The 19,667-nt window shown below is 40.8% G+C and overlaps 1 long non-coding RNA gene across 1 annotated transcript; it reads left to right on the top strand.

The window, feature by feature from the left end:
- Nucleotides 1-15,039: 15,039 nt before the first annotated feature.
- LOC133865639 (uncharacterized) lies at nt 15,040-16,710 on the top strand. The gene is made up of 3 exons (XR_009899789.1): nt 15,040-15,133; nt 15,776-15,817; nt 16,478-16,710. It is a non-coding gene; the product is annotated as an uncharacterized LOC133865639 (long non-coding RNA).
- Nucleotides 16,711-19,667: the final 2,957 nt, after the last annotated feature.

Below are 19,667 nucleotides of genomic sequence, written 5' to 3'. Positions count from 1 at the left end.
ACAGCATTTGATTATTATCTTATGGGAACCTAAGGTCCCACTGGCAATACTTTTGCCCCCCGCTGCATTCACCAGCTTTGTTATTAATCAGTTTAATTAAAATATAAAACATACAAATTCACATGCACAAACAAATTAAATAAAGCAGTAAACACAATATTATAAAAAAATCCACCAGCTTCGTCCTCAGTAAGTATAGAGATACTTACAGCCCTTTGGTGCAGTCTCAACTCATTATTTGCAATAAATACAAATATACCATAGAGACGGTATATTTATCAGTTTCCTTTTCTTTTAAACATTAAAACTCAACTAATACCAAAACAGTCAACAACTCTATTAAAAACAGTAAAAACCATCTAAGGTAGAAGAATCTACCTATCCGGTCAATCTTACAAACTATGTTTAATTAACCTTGAAAACATACTCAACTTAGCTAACATACATCCAACACAGGAGACACCAAATCCAAAACCACACAGCCGAAACCACAACCCAAATTCAGCCGATCACCAAAATAGAGGGTAGGGAACACGGGTTCAACCCCAAAATTATACACACACACCCATAGCCAAAACCCATCAAAATATAACCACAAGAAATCAACGCCCATACCCATAGTCAGCCGAGTGGCAAAACAGAGGAAGAACACCACACATACACATGGCTGGCCGAGACAGGGGACCCAAAACAGAGGCAAGGCTGATCATCCACATACGCAAACACCATTCACAACTCATCAAGATTTTCAGAATAATACCCATAGTAAATCAAATACAATCTATCTAAAATATCCACAACTGGAAATGGGGGAAAATCAAGAAATTAAACCCATAAAAATTACAAGAGATTACCCAGAGAGTTTCTGAGAAACCCATTAGAAATCATCTCTGATTTTGCCAGAAATCGTGTCCCACGTTCCACCGGAGTCGACCCACCAGAAATTGGCCAAAAATTGTCACTGGGACTAGCCGGAATCGCGCCTCTGGTCTGCTGGACGACACCGTCAGCCTGCCGTCGACCCACCGAAAATCGGGCTTCCGGTTAGCCATTGGTCCTGACCCACGGACGTGGGTCTGAGTTCGTCGGGTCTCACCAGGGTTCTCTCAATTTCTCTTGATTTCTCTTGGTCTCACGGTTCCTCTGGTTCACCGGAAGTCACGAACGTCACCCACCATGAACCTCCGGAAGGTCGGACCTCCGGTCTCCCCTAGGTTCGATGGGTTTTCTCTCACGGGTCTCTCGGATCTCTCCCTCTCCTTCGGTCTCTTTGTGTTTTTCTCTGCCTCAGCTCTCATCTCTCTTTCTCTCTTAATCTCAGTTTCTCTTGTGCATTGAGACGAAAAAGAAAAGAGCAAGAAACAAAAAGAAAGAAAAGAAGAAGCTCAGTAATTGAGAGGTCCAAGTTTCTGATGCAAAAGGGAGTTCGGATTTATAGAAGAGAAAGCGTGGGCAGCAAGGGTGATTCACAGGAGATGACGCACAGGGAATGACACAGATGAGTAGTGAGCTGTCCAGGAGAAATGATTGCTTCGAATTTCCTCAAAGATATTTGTACAGATTAAGTTAATCTGTAGGTATTTTTACATTAGATCTTTATCATTTTAATTTTTTATTAGGGTATAATTTTAAACCCGTTTTAAGTCCAATTCGTTTTATAATTAATGTTAATTTTTGAATAACATTATTACACTGAATAATATTAGGCTAAATAATATTATATATCAATAATATTATTCCACTAAATATTCTCAAATAATATTAGGAATATTATTATCCCAACTAATTCACTAGATATTTAGATTTGTCTATTCATCAATTAAGCAATATTATTAGTGCCTAATAATAATTCACTTTTTTATTAAATCAGAGTTTATAAAATATTAAGACCAACGAATATTTCATAAATATCCATAAATAACTGGGTCATTTTATTTAGTTTGAAATTCTAATTTGAGACACTAAATTCCAGGGTTTAAAATTTGGGGCGTTACACATAACATACAGTCAATTTACATCAGCTCAAAGAAGGACCTAAAGGAAAAAATACAATTAGTTTTAAATAGGTCTGTGACAATTTCACACAACCCTGTTTAATCACAATTGATTCCACTTAACAAATATGACTGCACTTTAATATGTATTTTCAAATTAATGAATAAATCCCCGCAAATTACTTATTTATTACATATTACCCATCTATGAAATCATTCCGTAGTTGAACCAAAGTTAATACACTGTTATTTAGTTCACTACCTCTTTTCCTTGATACTCTTGATATAATTACATGATATATCATTTTTGTACATTGTGAGTTTTTCATCTCACCACTGAAACAGTTAGGCCCGAGCTTTAGGATAATTAATCTTATTAAATCTACATTAAGGGGAATATTTCTTATTTCTTTGTTCCATGACAAAGGATTTAGATTTCTTCTTGAATAAGGTGTTCCCACAATGCTAAATGCGATCAGTGGTCACCCAATGCATAGAAGGGTTGACCAGCGATTTGATCTCATTCTTGTACATCAAAGTGACTTACACTTTACATCTAAGTTCACAATCTTCCAAGGATTTAAAGTAACATCATTCTTAATCACAGTGTTGAAAGAATGATGACTCTCGTAGTCCGTTCGGTCTATGGCGCTATCTTGCTTTTACACTAACATATCAACCCGAAACCCTTTCTAGTTCTTCTAATCAAGATAGATCGTTAAGGTTGACATGTTATAGTTTAGATTGATTTTCTAGTTTCATTTATGATTGTAAACAATTTTTTATAAATTACAAGGACTGATGACTATGATCTCATGTGTGATAATCTCATTACTCACACCTTAGTAGTCAAAGACAGTGTAACTTAGGGACCTTATGTGTATATCATATGAAATATTCAAACATATATGTACATATAAAGCAATAATATATATAGGGGCGCCAGCTTTTAGACTTTGGGGGGAACCAAATTGAAAAAAAATAAAATTGGAGGGGCTAAAACTAAAAAAATAAAAAATTAGGGGTAAAATTTATTTATTTATTATTATTATTTTGGGAAAAGCTTGGGGCTTGGGGTGGGCCATGGACCTATATATATATAATTTATGTCCAATGTTCATTATTATACAATCTATAGAAAAGCAATTTTAATGCAATTAGTGTTTTGGACACCAGTCTCAACATTCTCCCACTTGTCCTTAATTCTAATTGGACACTTCTCTGTAATCCTTATTCACAAAATAAAACATCCAATGTTTCACCAAAGCCAGCAACTTGTAAAAATGATATATAAAAACTTAGTCACAATAGAATCATGGCACCTCATTACCTCCTAGAGAAACTCTCCCTAAGAGACATCTTCTCACTTCAGATAACTTTTGTGTCTTTATGGCTTGAAGAGTTATGCTAGAGTTTCAAAAAAGCTTGTATGTTGCTTTCATTCACAAGAATATATATATTTATTTAGTTTCTAACATTCATGACCAACTTTGGTTAATTTATATTGTTTATTTTCATAGGAGATAATAAAAATGTACACCACCTACCAGTGCTAAAGTTTTTGTAGCAACCCACACAAGAAGAGATGGGACGGCTTGCACTCAACAATCTTCGGAGACAATTGTATGTGCTTAACTTAATGATTTACACTACAAGAAATTTGATCATTAGCGGCCACATTATTAGCAGCCAGCGCATAGTGGCCGCTAATGATCATATTATTAGCGGCCAAATACAACTGGCCGCTAATAGTTGCCGCTATTTGCTAAAAATGGACGCTAATACACAAAAATATTAATATTAGCGTCGAAATTTGGGTTGCCGCTAATAAGTGGCCGCTACTAACTTGGCGAGGAGTTGCGGAAAATTCTGGGAAGCTATTAGTGGCGACACTAGTCGCCGCTAATAATAAAACTATTAGCGGCCAAAAAAGTGGCCGCTAATAATATTTTTACTTTTTTCTTTTTTCATTTTTCGTTTTTTCATTTTTATGTTTTTGTTGGTACAGTTTCCAGTATGGTGATGTGTCGCCAATTGATTCGCTACCTCCCTCAACGCACAACCTTGATTCCTGTAAAACAACAAACAACTAGTCGGGGGTGCCGACTACGCCCACTCCGATGCCTAAGTCAGTGCAAATCAATTTCCTGGAAAGTATCTGTAATCTCAAAAGTTCAGAGAGAATCTATCTAATACCTGGTGTGATGGTCTTATTTATAGGCTGGTAGTTATAGTCCTACTGGAATTCTTGAAGCCCAGTTGAACTAGGAGTTTGAGTCCTAGTCTGGTTGAACCTTAACCTTATCTTCAGGGAATTTGAATAAGGTTACAGAGTCCAAATTGAATTGCATTCGTACCTCTTTAATCTTAATTTCCACGTTACTAGCCATCTTATCCCGTTAATAATGGGATAGAGGCTTATCCCTGATCTTCCGGGATACTGGCCTTATCTCACTCTAAGACAATTGTAACACACTTCGACCAACCCTTGAGGTGATAATATCTGAGACATGTTCGCTCCGAAAGGACTAGGAGATCTCGGAATATTGCTGCACCGTAACAAGGTTGTGGAAGATCCGAGGTGTTATCATACCGAGACCATCTTATCCGAGGTGTTATCATACCGAGGCAATCTTTGTATACCGGGTTGTGATTCAAACCTCCCGAATGGTCCCGTAACTTCTGTCAAATATCCGAGATATGTTCACTCCAATCAGACTAGGAGATCTCGAGATATTTCATACCGTTACTGGGTTCGATAGGACTGAGACGTCATTTTACCTAGACGATCTTCTTCTACTGGCTCGTAACAAATGTCCGAGATGTAACTCCGAGATGTTTTAAGATTAGGATCCACGTGTCCTCGGGGTTAATTTTATCCCCAGCAGTTACCCCCCTAATTCTCTAATTTCAAAAATAAATTAAAATTAAGGGAATTATTTATCGCCTGCCAACCTGTACCTGCTATTGCTTTTGTCATAAATGGCGCGTCTTTTCAAAAGTTTGAATGTTTGAACCTTACCGCTTCTTTTTCCCATAAAGACATCAGCCCTGAACCGCCATTCCTTTATAATCATGGCGTGATATTCTCGAGGTCGCGACATTTAATTTCTGATTCTGAAACGTGCGTCCTTTCAGTTTTCGGAGATACTGAAATGATGGCGCCCTTTGATATTTCGGACACGTGGGGGCGTATTTAATGTTTGGACTACTTTCACTATTCATCCTTTGACATATTTTCATACTCTTTCTTTATCCTCCATTGTCGCCATCTTCCTGAGTTTCTTTTCTTTCTCTGAAACTTCTACTCCTCCTTTCTCTCTTTGAAATGGCTCCCAAGAAGGCCACCTCGAATATTCCTCCTACCTCTCGGGCTCGAACCAAAAGGTCCGACGGCTACGTAGACCTTTCTCCCCTGGAGAGCAGGGTGGAAACCGCCCTCTTTGAAAGGCATGAGGGTGTCTGCGTCTGAACTATGACATTCCTCCGACAGTGAGGATGTTTTATCAAACCCCTGGGGCTCGGCTTATTGATGGCGGCGACATCACTTTGTTTGAAAGAATGTTTCTGGCCGGATTCCGGTTACCCTTTCCGGAGATTGCTCGAGACTTTGTCCTCTTTCTGATGGTTGCTCCTAGTTAGATCATGCCCAACGCCTGGAGATATCTGTTCGCTTCGTACATCCTTTGGAGGCTTGTATTGAAGAAGGAGATGAAGATTCTTCAATTCTGTAACATTTATAGACCGAGGCAGACTTCAGAGGGAATGATCAAATTGTGTGTCCGTCACCCCCCTATATTCATCAAACTTAAGAGTGGGTTGACAAACAACAAGTTCTGGGAGCAACAGTTTTTTCGAGTCTCTGGGGAATGGGAATGCCTTGAAGGTAGTCTTTTGCCCAAGAACCATAGGATGTCTCGGACTTGGCAATTGTTGAGGCCTGACCGAAGTGAAACCCCTTCAATTAGCATATCCGACCGGGAAGATGTCAAGAAGATAAGCGACTGGTCTGCAATTAGGGTCAAGGCCGAGAAAATTGAGGAAATTGATTTTGACAATCTTGTGACCGAGGAGAATTTGAGGCAATTTCTTGGATACAATATTCCAAGGGATAAGAAGACGATCACCAAAAAAGGAGCTGTCAAGAAAAGAAGTGATGCACCTCCATCTCCGAGGCCTGTCACTAAGAAGAGACCTTTTAGTAGAGCCGAAGAGGTTCCTGAGGATGTTCCTTTGAGAAAGAAGCGGAACATTCCTCTGGCCGCCTCAAGTGTGAAGAGAACTCCTCCGAGGGTGCCCATGGCTGGAACCAACACCGAAGAGGGATCAGCGAGCTTTTGGGGTTTCGTTCCGGAAGTCTCCCCTACACAAGAAGCTGGCTCTACGCCCCATTTTGTCTTAAGAGATGAGTTTGGCTCTGAGGCATCGTACCAGGGCCCAAATACTCCTCTTGAGGAAACCCATGCCGGAGCCTCCACAGTAACAAGTCCGGTGCCAGAGAGATCTGAAGAGGAAGGCGGACCGATACCTGAGGCCCATAACGTGCAAGTCACGCGTCGGGTGAAGCATTCGGCAAGGAAAAAGAAATTCGGTGCCCGAGATCGTCTGGTTGAAATAATTCAGAGGCTGAGCGGATGTGGGGTAAGTCGGTCATAAGGCCTTCTGATGCCGAGGAGGTACGGCAAGAGTCTGCCCTTTCGGGTGAAGAATCTGTTGAAGAGAGGGATAAGGATGTTAGCACCTCCCGAGATGAAGCTTTCGTCAAAGACTTTATGGAAGAAGGCACTCCTCGAACTCCTTCATCAGAACGTCCAGGAACTACACCACCCCTCGGCTGTGACTGCGAAATGGGGCATGCCACCCCCCAAGAACCATGCACAGCTCCTGACCAAACCGAGCCCCAAACGGGAACACCCGAGAGGGTAAATACCGAAGAGCCAGGAAGTTCTCAGCAAGTGGGTGTTCAGGATACACCGGGTGCTGGTCTTGAAGTAAGAAGCGTGGATCAGTCCGAAGTGAGCCAACATCTCGGAGAGCCTGGAGGATATAGGGTCAATACCGAGGCCTCCACTCCCGAGGCAGATCTGCATCCCGATGCTTCTGATAGGGACAGATCCTATACCGAGGCCAGCACTTCTGAATTAAGGCCTAATGAGTCTGAGGCAGCCCCGAATACGGAAGCCGCTCCTTCTGTGGGTCCTAGCTCTTCTTCTAGAGTTTTAGCGGGCTTTGAAGTCTTGGGCAGAGGCCTTCTTGGTCATCCAATGGAGGCCATAAAAAATCTAATCCCCGAAGGGTTATTGGAAAATGTAGGGGTTTCCTCCCCCGGGAAAATTGCTCAAGGCATTCTTATTTCCCATTACCAGGTGAGTTTCCGAAAGTAAACCTTTGTTTTAACCAATTTTTAGCACTTCATTCAGAATTTGCCTACCTTCGTCTTTATAGCTTCTGGTGAAGATGACAGCCCTCTGGCAAAGATATGAAAATCGTCAAGTACAGCCTACTGCTCCAACTCCCGAAGTACAAGCTTGACTCTCGAGCCTAGAGAAGGAAGTGACAACTTTGAAAGCTCTCCTTCAATCTAGAGATGAAGAACTTGCTTCCCGGGACTTGATTATATTCGAGGAGCGCTCTGCCAATGCTCGTTTAAAAAAGGAAGTACTTGAGGCAAATGAGCGGTATACTCGCTCTGTTGCGAGTCTTTCTGCTGAACTTGATCGTGCAGATCAACTAGCCTCTCACCTGTCGGCCGTGCAGAACGAGTGCTCCGAAGCGTGCAAGAATGCCGAAAATGACGAAGCAGAAAAGGAGAAGCTGAAGACTGAAGTTGAAAGACTCAAGGCTGAAAGGGACAAAGCTGTTAAGGTGTAGGACCGTTCGAAGAGTCTTTTGATTAGGCTCAGAACTAGATATGACGTGGGCCAGGCAAAACTGAAGCGCTATCTGAAGCAGCTAAGCTATGTGCCATTCCTTCGAGACCAGAGCTGGGCTCGTGGATTCAACTGGGGATTCGAAAACTTTCGAACTTTGGTGACGAACCCTAAATATAAGTTCGACCCCGAAACTGTTGGGCCGCAACTGGTAGGATTTCCTGACGAAGCAGTCCAAGAAATGGAAGAATTCGGTAAAGAATTCATTCCAGACATTTTGAGTTGGGGTGCCGACACACCAGATCCCCGAGAGGATCCTCTTGAAGAAGCTGGAGGCTAAGGGTCGTTCTCGGGCCTGAAATTTTTTCTTTATTTCTGAAATCTTTGTAACCTGTAAAAGACTTTATATATTACTGAAACGAAATTACTGAATTGAAATCTTAACCTTTCAATTTCTTCATTTCTGAATTTAGATGATCCATACTCATAGCATCTAGAGACCCCCAACCGAGGGGTTTCTTGTCTTGGTGTCCTTTCCATAACCCTTTCGGGTCGTCCAAGGAAGGGACTTGGGCCGATTCTATCTTAGATGTTCTTGTCCTTCCAGAAACCTCTAATCCCTCCGTCGTATCCTTTCCATAACCCTTTCGGGTCGTTCGAGGAAAGGATTCGGGATATCTTTAACCTTATCCTTCGAAAACCCCCAACCGGGAGGTTTCAACCCTTTGTATCCTTTCCATGACCCTTTCGGGTTGTTCGAGGAAAGGATTCGGGCGGATTCTAATCGGGATATCCATAACCTTATCCTTCGGAAACCCCCAACCGGGAGGTTTCAACCCTTTGTATCCTTTCCATGACCCTTTCGGGTTGTCTGAGGAAAAGATTCGGGCAGATTCTTTTCTGGATATCCTTAGTCTTATCCTTTGGAAACCCCCAACCGGGAGGTTTAAACCCTTTGTATCCTTTCCATGACCCTTTCCATGACCCTTTCGGGTTGTTCGAGGAAAGGAATCGGGCAGATTCTAGTCCTCATCCCTTTGGAAACCCCCAACCGGGAGGTTTCTTCCCATTGAATCCTTGCTATGACCCTTTCGGGTTGTTCGAGGAAAGGATTCGGGCAGATTCTTCCCTGAGCATCCCCACCATAACTCTTTTGAGTCGTTCGAGGTGAGGAGTCGGGTGGACGTTGATGTAGCTTGATCATCTTTGGAGAAGTTTGATGAAGAAGTGCTTTCATTCTGTCTCAAACTGCTGCTTTACTCTTAGTAGAGATCAATCGATACATGGGGGCTGTCTGTTCTTCCCTGCTCTCGGTGTTGGAATAACAGAGAAGTTTCTTGCTGTGATATCCTTCCCATAACCCTTTCGGGTCGTTCGAGGAAAGAATCGAGCATTCTTAGCGTTATACTTTTAGTAACCCCTAAATGAGGGGTTTCTCCCACTGCATCCTTTCCATAACCCTTTCAGGTTGTCCGAGGAAAAGATGCAGGTGGATTCTTTTCTGGGTATCCCAACATAACTCTTTCGAGTCGTTCGAGGGGGGATATCGGGTTAGTTCTTAGACTTCTACAATTGTTGATATGAATTGAAAAAAGATCTTCTTTATTGAATATAAAATTGTAGAGAAAAACAAAGAATTACATATAATATTTCTTCAAGTGCTCGGCGTTCCATGATCTCGGGAGTATCTTCCCTATCTCGGTCATCAGGCAATAAGCTCCTTTCTGATGGCATCCTACTACCTTATAAGAGACTTCCCATTTGGGTCCCATTTTGCCTTCCGTTGGATCTTTCGTCATGAAGCTCACTTTCCTGAGTACCCAATCTCCGAGCTGAAACTTTTTAGGGATCACCTGTTTATTAAAATACCGAGCTGTTTGACTCTGATACGCTCACTTTCCCTACAGGAATTGGGCCGACAATATCCACCCCCCATTTCGCAAATGGCCATGGAGAAGTGAGGGGAGTAAGCTTCTCGGGACTTGCTTTCATAATTCTTCAGAACCTTTGGCATTTGTCACAAGTCTTGACGAGAAAAGCCGAATCCTTTCTGATCGTAGGCCAATAATAACCTGCTTGGATGGTTTTTTATGCTAGCATCCTTCCACCCGAATGGTCTCCGCACACACCTTCATGGATTTCCTTGAGAACATAATCCGCCTTGGTCTTAGAGAGGCATTTGAGCAGGGGTTCAGAGTATCCTCTTTTATACAGTACTTCTCCGAGGAGGCAAAACCGTGTTGCTTGTATCTTTACATTCCAGGCCGCAACCTTGTCTTCGAGCAGCAACCCGTTTCTCAAGAACTGAATAATCTCCATAGCCCATTCTGGTTCACCCTGTGTTGGATTTGCTTCCATGACATCAGTCCTCGGGGTTATCGATGGCTCGGTCAAAACAAAAATCTGCCTTCTAGATGCTTCAATCTCTTCATCTGTTCCTGATGCAATCTTCGAGAATTCATCGGCTCGAATATTTTCATCCCAAGGTATCTTCGTGATGACGACCCTTTCGAAATAAGATTGGGATCGGCGCACCTGTTCCAAATATCTGGCCATTCGATCTTCTTGTGCTTCAAATTGTCCTTGAACTTGGCCCACCACTACTTGAGAGTCACTTCGGATTTCAACATTAGTTGCTCCCATCTCTCGGGACAATGCCAGACCTACTATTACGGGCTTCATATTCAGCTTCATTATTTGTTGTGACAAAGTCCAGTTTTACAGCAAAACCGAATTCTTGTCCTTCAGGATTCTTGAGGAGAACACCTACCCCGCTTCTGCCATGTGCTAAGGAGCCATCCACAAACACTACCCAGGTTAATTCTTTTGGAAGTTCTTCCGCTTCGGGAATGTTGCAAAACACCACCAAAAAATCTGCCAGAACCTGTCCTTTGATAGCCGTCCGAGGATGAAACTCGATATCAAATTGTCCGAGTTCCATTGCCCAGTTGACTAACCTTCCCGAGAGGTCAGGTTTTTGCAGAACCTTCTTCATCGGATATTCGGTTAAGACTCTAACAGCATGAGTCTGAAAGTACGGCCTCAATCTTCTGGCTGAGATAACCAAAGCGAACGTCAATTTTTCGATCCGGGGATATCTTTCTTCTGCTCCATGAAGTGCTTTACTCGTGAAGTAAACAGGTTTCTGAATTCCCAAATCTTCTCTGACTAGTGCTGAGCTTTCCGCCGAGGGGGATACTGCCAAATAGAGATAGAGTATCTCCCCTTCAGTAGGGCGGCTCAACAAGGGAGGGTTCGTTAAGTATTCCTTCAACTTTCTGAAAGCTTCCTCACATTCCTCACTCCACATAAATGCTTTTCTCAAAATTTTAAAGAAGAGAAGGCACTTATCTGTTGACCGTGATATGAAACGGTTTAGGGCCGCAATCCTTCTTGTCAGCCGTTGGAGTTGTTTTGTTGTTCTCGATGCCTCCATCTCGAGGACAGCCTTGACCTTCTCTGGGTTTGCTTCGATGCCCCTCTGTGATACCATGAACCCCAAAAATTTTCCTGAAGAAACTCCGAAGGCACACTTCATAGGGTTAAGCTTCATCTTGTATTTTCTCAGAGTCCAGAAAGTTTCTCGAAGGTCTTCTATGTGTTCGGTTGCCCGAATACTTTTAACCAGCATATCATCTACGTATACCTCAACGTTTCTGCCAATTTGATCCCGAAAAATTCTGTTAACCAATCGCTGATAAGTGGCTCCCGCATTCTTCAAACCGAAGGGCATCATCTTATAACAGTAGAGTCCTCGGTCTGTGATGAAAGCAGTTTTCTCTTGATCTGCTTCTTCCATGTAGATCTGGTTGTATCCCGAGAGAGCATCCATAAAGCTTAGGAGCTCGTGTCCAGACGTTGAGTCGACCAACAAGTCGATTCGAGGTAAAGGAAAACTATCCTTCGGGCATGCCTTATTCAAGTCAGTAAAATCTACGCACATCCTCCACTTGCCATTAGACTTCTTCACCAGTACTACATTGGCCAACCACTCGGGGTAATCCACCTCCCGGATAAATCCGGCTTTCAATAACTTCTCTACCTCTTCTACAACAGCTTGATTTCGTTCGGCGACAAAGGTCCTTCTTCTCTACTTCACTGGCCGATGATTGGGGTCCGCATTCAGCTTATGGACAATGACCAAGGGATCAATCCTTGGCATATCTTCATGGCTCCAGGCGAATACATCACTATTGCGCCTTAAGAACGCCACCAGATCTTTCTTCACGAGTTGGGGGAGTTGTAAGCCTATACGAACTTTCTTTCCCGGATCACCAATTTCAAACTCCTCCAAGCCTTCCACAGGATCCCCCAACGGTGACTGCTATTTCCCGTCCTCCTTAGCTTTCTCACCCAGATTGTGCTACCTCGGGGTGTCTTTCAGGGATAAGTTGTAACAACGCCTAGCCTCCTTCTGGTCTCCCTTAACCACTCTAACTCCTTCTTCTGTCGGGAACTTCATACTGAGATGCGGTGTTGAGGTCACAGCTTTTAAGTCGTTGAGAGTTGTCCTTCCGATAATGGCATTATAGGCCGAGACTCTGTCAACTATCAAGAATTTTACCATGATGACCTTTTGTCTCAGATAAGTCTCCGCCGTCACAGGGAGATCGATAGAACCGAGATGCAGCACCTTTTCTCCAGCGAAACCTTGTAATTGGCATGGGACCGGGACCACCTTCTCCCGTGGGACTCCTATGTAATCAAAGGCTGACTTAAACAGAATATCAGCCGAGCTCCCTGTGTCAACAAGGATCCGTCGAGTCTGATTATTTGCTATTGTTAGGGTGACCTCAAGGGCGTCTGTGTGCGGAAGTGAGACTCCAGCATAATCGTCATCCGAGAACCCTATAATCAGAGGGTTATATTTCTGAGACTTTGGGGGTTTTTAGACCGAATATACTTCGAAATCATCCAGCTGCCTGGCATATGCCTTCCGAGCTGAATTGGACTCGCCTCCTCCTCCAAATCCTCATGAGATGGTGTGGATGATAGGAAGGTTGCCTTGCTGCTCCACCCGAGCTCTACTCCTGCTCATTTCTCTTCTTTCTTCTCCTTGAGGCCAAGGTACTGGTTCTCTGCTTCTACCTCTTCTTTCTTCTTGCCTCGGTCTATAGTTTCTCCTTTCATTCCAATCTTTTTCTCTTCTAGGTCGCGGATATTGGTCCCGCTCCTGTTGGTTTCTCTCATTAACAAGAAATCGGACTAGCTTCTCATTCTCGATAAATTTCTCAATCAACTGTCTCAGTGATACACACTGCTCGGTCAGGTGACCATATGAATCATGGAAGGCACAGTATTTGTGAGCCAGGCGTGGAGGCAGATCTCCTGGAATGGGTCTCGGCCTCTGTGATAAGTCTTGAATTGTTCGATTCAAGACCCCTTAATTTACATTTGTTAGACCTAGTTCTTGTTGTATATATAACGTTTTGTTGTAGTTTATTGTTTTGTCTTATTTTCAGGTCTTAATTGAAATCTAATTCAAAACACTTGAATTAGACCTGGAAATACATCAAGGGTATTTTAGTCATTTCCAGAGTTTGAGATTGTTCCTGTTAGTTGAAGAATTGACCAAGGCAATTCGATCGATCGACTTTATAATCGATCGATCGAAGTTCATCAGTCGAAGAAAAGTCAATCGAGTCAAACTTGATCGATCGAACCAGGACAAGCCCGACTGCGATCGAGCGAAATGCGATCGATCGACTTTATAATTGATCGATCGATTTCTTCGTCTTCTAGAAAATCAGATATTTCAAGATCTTTTGAATTCTTTATGCAATTCAAATCATAAGTTGGATTTTATGGACAGAAATGGACGCCGACCAGCTCTGTTTGTGTGGCTAGAATTAATTCTTGATGGTCTTTTGTAAATCCAATTCTCTATATATATGAGATTAGGGATTTAGGTTAGAGGATACATCTTTTGTGGTTTGTTCAGGTTTTCTCATGTGTATCACTTTAATTTCTCATGTTTTAGTTTACTTTGATGCACGTTTTCTGGGCTTAATTCCATAGAGCAATTTCTTCTTCTTTTTCCCTTTTGTTCTTCATGTTCTAGCTTAGGTTTTTCTTCCTTTTTGTAATCCGAATTTCATAATTCTAATATAGTTGTTTTTAATTCATTTTCTTCTTGTTTTCTTTACTGTTTTCATAGATTTCATGCTTAGATTAGTTTAATTCATGTCTAGCTAAATTCTATCTTAGGGTTTGATCAAAATCCAATCCAAAAACCATGAAGTGTTCTTGAGGTTCTTAGGATTTTCTTTAGATGTTTGATGATTGTTAAGGGCTAGAGGATTGCAAAACTCATGCTAAAATGTTTTGTCTTCAAGATTCCAATCCATTTATTCATGAAAAAGTGTAACACCCTTTATTTTAAGATATTAAATAAAATATCTTAAAATATGATTTATGACCTATTAATAAGGTAAAAGAATAAATATGAATATCTATGAAGTTAAATATTCATTTATTAAAAAGTGTTTATAGTTTTAGTTTAATAAAAGTTCAAACGAACCTTAAACTTTGGAATAACGGAAACAGGGTCAAACGAACTCCGTTTTGGTCGATTCAAAAGCCAGAACGCTTGTCTCGGAGTCCTCTATCTACATATAAAATTTCATAAAAATCAGATTTTTCTAAATTTGCCGAAAGTGACCGTGACTCTACTGCCCCTGGACTGGGCAGCATGCATGTGTAGATTCTGCCACGTCATCGCCGTGTCACCCTATTGATTTTGTGATATTTTGTAACCAATTAGTCCTATTTATAACTTAGTTTCATTTCTTAGTAAACCCATGTGCCAAATCTAGTTAGGATAGAAATATTTGCTATAATTGGATTTGATTTTATTTGATTTGTGATGATTGAGATTTTAAGATATTTTGTGGGGTGTCAAATTTAGTTAGAATAGAATTTATTAGATTAGATATTATTTGATTTTATTTGATTTAAGTATTGATGAAACCCATGTGCCAAAATTCACATGAAATGAAAATTCATATGAAATGCAAATGCATGTAGATATTTATCTTAGTAATAATGACACCCATGTGCCTTGGAGGATAAGGCTAACTCCCATTCATTAGATCAAAAAGTGTTTACTTGATCCTAGCCATTCATTCCCTTATAAATAGAACTAAAGAAGGATTCAAAAACCTATCAAGCTTCACACACACACACACTCATGGCAAAGAGAGAGAAAAATGTGCTTTTGTGTGCTTTTGTGTAGTCCAAGGCTTGGAGTGTGTTCTAGGAAGTCTTTTGGTAAGCTTCCAATCATCAATTTCATTGATTTTATGCTTTAAGTTTTGATTTCATTAGTTTAAACTTGATTATGTTCATTATGTGTTTATGTTCAAAGTTGATCACTTATTTACCAAATATGCCATTATGATGCCCAAATTCAATTGGGTATTCCTTAAATGTGCCGTTATGCTGTCAAAAGTTTTAAAAGGTTTTTTTTAAGCATTAGTTATAAAAGCGTCGTTGTTCTGCCAATTTTATAAAGTGAATTATTCATAATTATGCTGTTATGCCGCCCAATATTCTAAAAGTATTTTTAGACATTACTAATACTAATGTTGTTACTCAGCTCAATTGGAATTGGTTATGTTATATAAATATATAGCTTTTATGATTAAAAGTGTTGGTAAAAACGATTCTTGTGTTCATAAGTATTTTAAAAATGCAAAAGGGTATTTTGGTCATTATTTATAAATGTTGTTATAATGCCCATATGGAATATGTGGCATTATAATTAAACCATTTTTTATATGTTGTTATTATGTTTAAATGATTTTAGCAATTATGTTAAGGTTTAAAAGGTTAAAAATAAAAATAGTGTTAATATGAGTTTATAAGTGAATTATACTAATTCATTATTATTGGTATTAAATTATACTGCAGCTAATATTTATGTGAACACTTTTCTGAAGCAAAGAAAGAACTGTAAGTATTTATTACTTACTGAGGGTGAAGCTGAATTTCCATAATGTTGTGGTTTCTGTTTTATTTAATTGTTTGCGCATGTGGATTTTGCATATTTTGTTATTTTAATTAATGAATTAATTATAACAAAGTTGGGAGTGACGTCTGCCAACGGATTAGGGAGTGACGTCTGCCTGAGCCAAAAATATTAATAAACAACAAAGTAAGGAGTTACGTCTGCCTACAGAACAGGGAGTGACGTCTGCCTGTGCCAAAAAGATAATAAATTGTTAGAGGAGTGACGTCTCCTTTGAACTCGCTAAACGGGAGTTACGTCTCCTATAACTCGATAAGCGGGAGTTACGTCTCCTATAACTCGATAAGCGGGAGTTACGTCTCCTATAGCACGTTAGACAGGAATTACGTTTCCTAGACTTTATTAAATGGCATTACGTTTCCTTGAATCTATGCGTTAGAGTTACGTCTCTATAAGATCGAATGCAAGAAGCTCATGATTCATTTTATAATAAAACTGTGCATATAAAACTGTCATTACTTTATATTATTGCATTGTGTTGCATTTACTTAAATAAATCAGTAATCATATCAATATTGAAAACAGCGGACTCACTTTAGTATTTTGTGTTGTTGTTTTCCTCTCCGTATTATGTGATAATACAGGATATGAAGAAGAAGAATATCAGGACTATCCAGACTCTTAAATGGTTCCTGATACTAGTTTTTGAGGCGAGACCGCCTCCCTTTTTGGGAACTACCATGTTGTAGTTCAATAACTTAGTTTAAAGACAATATTTATAATTCTGTTGTTATGTAGTCATTAAACCTTAGATATTTTGGCTTGTATGACTATTTATGCCCTGTGAGGCATAACTACTACTACTTTGTATAATTATACTGACTTACTTATTATATCTATCTTGAGGTATTTCAGTAAAAGCTCTGAAGTGTTACTTAATTCCTAAGTCTGTATTATATTTATATATATTCCGTTGCCAATATTTAACTCTGATAAGTTAGTAATGTCACGTGAAAATTCAAAAATTTTCACTTACGCTTTTTGTAAAAGCGGGGCGTTACAAAAAGGGATTTGCTTGTCTATGAGTTTTCTTGGATTCATGAGTAAAATCAATGTTCTTGAAAGAGAACGATGTCTTTTTCAATGGTTCCATTTGACATGATGTGTGTTTACCTATTAGAGTCACCTTATAGGGTATGCTAAGGAACACCGGTCATTTCATACCTTTGGTAGTGTAAAATGTCTTTCCATTGTAGTTTAAGCTTTACATGGAATAGATGGGTGTGAAACTAGATACCTTATCATTGTGGCCTAATTAGGGTTTTCATTTATCGTGTATGCTTATTAGGATGTTTTATAAAGTAGTAAGTTAGGGAGCATCAATCCCCCACACCTTTGGTAGTATAAACGTTTTTCAATTCTAGATTAATCTTTACGTGGTAAGTGTTTGGTGTGAAACTAGGTGTTTTATAACTACGTCCTAGTGAAAGTATTTTCATGTTGAGGTCGTCATAATGGTTGATGCCCATTACACGCTCATATCATGCATGTTAGGAAGATTCATATAGACTTTAAGCATTTCATTGTTTGAGGATTAGATGAGATCAATACCCTAAGTTTTCTTTAAGTTATTTTCATTTTCCACTTTCATTTCTTCACCTTATTGTTGTAGCTTCAATTCTACAACCTTTACTTTTATTTTTATTTCAAAGTTAAGTTAAATACGCTCTTTAGATATCCCGTTACGCAAAACAACCAATAATCTCTGTGGTTCGATCACCCATACTATAGTACAATCGATACGTACTATTGCGAGTGGTAAACTTATAAATTTAAAATCCACGTAGCCGGTTAGCCTGCTACCACTCTGGTAATTCGAATCTTTTTTTAGTTCCATAAGCACCTCGGTGAGAGAGGCATTTAATGGAGTCCACTTGTAATCTCCGAAATTCTTCTTCGCCTTCTTGTACTCCCCGGACTGGCATCCTGTGTGGGCTCGAGATTCTTTTTCTTCTTAGGCTTCTCGGTGGAAGGCTGTTGTTGCTACTGGAAATTACCGAGAAGGGCTCGGAGTGTTTCCTCCTGATTAATGTACTTGTCCATTTTTACCATAAAAGTATGAAGATCCTTCGGTGGTTTTAACGCCAAGTCCGCCATCAACGGTCCGTCTTTCTTCAATCCTTGGAAAATTGTACCATAAATAAAGTCGTCGGGTGCACTTTCTATCTCCAACTTTTCCTGTTTGAACCTCCATAAATAATCCTTTAAAGACTCGTTTGGTCCCTGTTGCACAGAGAGTAGATACCATCTGGGTTTCCTTCTGGCTCTTCCGGACACAAACTGGGCCAGGAATTTCCTTCCAAGGGTGTCAAAATTATCAATCGACCTTGGGGGAAAGTTCCTGAGCCAGTCTCGGGCCTTTCCTGACAAGGTGAGGGGAAAAGCTTGGCACGCCACAGCGTCAGGTGTCTTGTGCAAGGACACGTGAGATTGGAAATTATCCAAATGCTCCATCGGATCTTCACTACCTGGAAAAACAGGGATATCGGGTACCTTAAACCTTCCGGGCAGGTCGAAGTTGGATACTTCTTCGGTAAATATAGACTCCTTATACTGAAAGAGGTTGTCCACGAGAAACTCCTTCCCGTCTCGCTTCTGATCCATAGTTCTTGATAGTGCATCATACTTTATGCCCAAGTCTAGGACCATCTGCTGCAGCTTTCTTTCGGAGTTTGTTGGTGGAGGTGGAACCGGATTAATAGGCTCCACACGGTCCTCGATCCGCTGCTCGACTCTCTCCCATGAGTCTTCCGGGTTTCCATTAGGATATGTTCCTTCAACCGCATCGTGATTCAATGGTTGTGGAGTATGAGCAGCTATAAGCAAAGCATTCTGAGCCAGCAAGTCCTCCACATTCTTCTGCGCCTGAGCCAGCTGTTGGCTCAACTGGGTTATTCTGGCCTCTGGACCGGCCTCTGCTTCTCCACAGACATCATCTTGATTAGGGCGTCGCGCTTCTTCTTGGGTTTCGTTTTGAACCGGATTAGAACGTCTCGTAGTCACCATTACGGATTTATTTTTCGTAAGAACAATTCTTCGTTCCCACAGACGGCGCCAAACTGTTGGTACAGTTTCCGGTATGGTGACATGTCGCCAATTGATTCGCTGCCTCCTTCAACGCACAACCTTGATTCCTGTAAAACAACAAACAACTAGTCGGGGGTGCCGACTACGCCCACTCCGATGCCTAAGTCAGTGCAAATCAATTTCCTGGAAAGTATCTGTAATCTCAAAAGCTTAGAGAGAATCTATCTAATACCTGGTGTGATGGTCTTATTTATAGGCTGGTAGTTGCAGTCCTACTGAAATTCTTGAAGCCCAGTTGAACTAGGAGTTTGAGTCCTAGTCTGGTTGAACCTTAACCTTATCTTCAGGGAATTTGAATAAGGCTATAGAGTCCAAATTGAATTGCATTCGTACCTCTTTAATCTTAATTTCCACGTTACTAGCCATCTTATCCCGTTAATAATGGGATAGAGGCTTATCCCTGATCTTCCGGGATACTGGCCTTATCTCACTCTAAGACAATTGTAACACACTTCGACTAACCCCCAAGGTGATAATATCCGAGACATGTTCGCTCCGAAAGGACTAGGAGATCTCGGAATATTGCCGCACCGTAACAGGGTTGTGGAAGATCCGATGTGTTATCATATCGAGACCATCTTATCCGAGGTGTTATCATACCGAGGCAATCTTTGTATACCGGGTTGTGATTCAAACCTCCCGAATGGTCCCGTAACTTCTGTCAAATTTCCGAGGCATAAATATCAG

Source organism: Alnus glutinosa, chromosome 4, assembly GCF_958979055.1.
Source record: "Alnus glutinosa chromosome 4, dhAlnGlut1.1, whole genome shotgun sequence".
Taxonomy (NCBI): Eukaryota; Viridiplantae; Streptophyta; class Magnoliopsida; order Fagales; family Betulaceae; genus Alnus; species Alnus glutinosa.
This window is presented reverse-complemented; position numbering and strand designations above follow the sequence as displayed.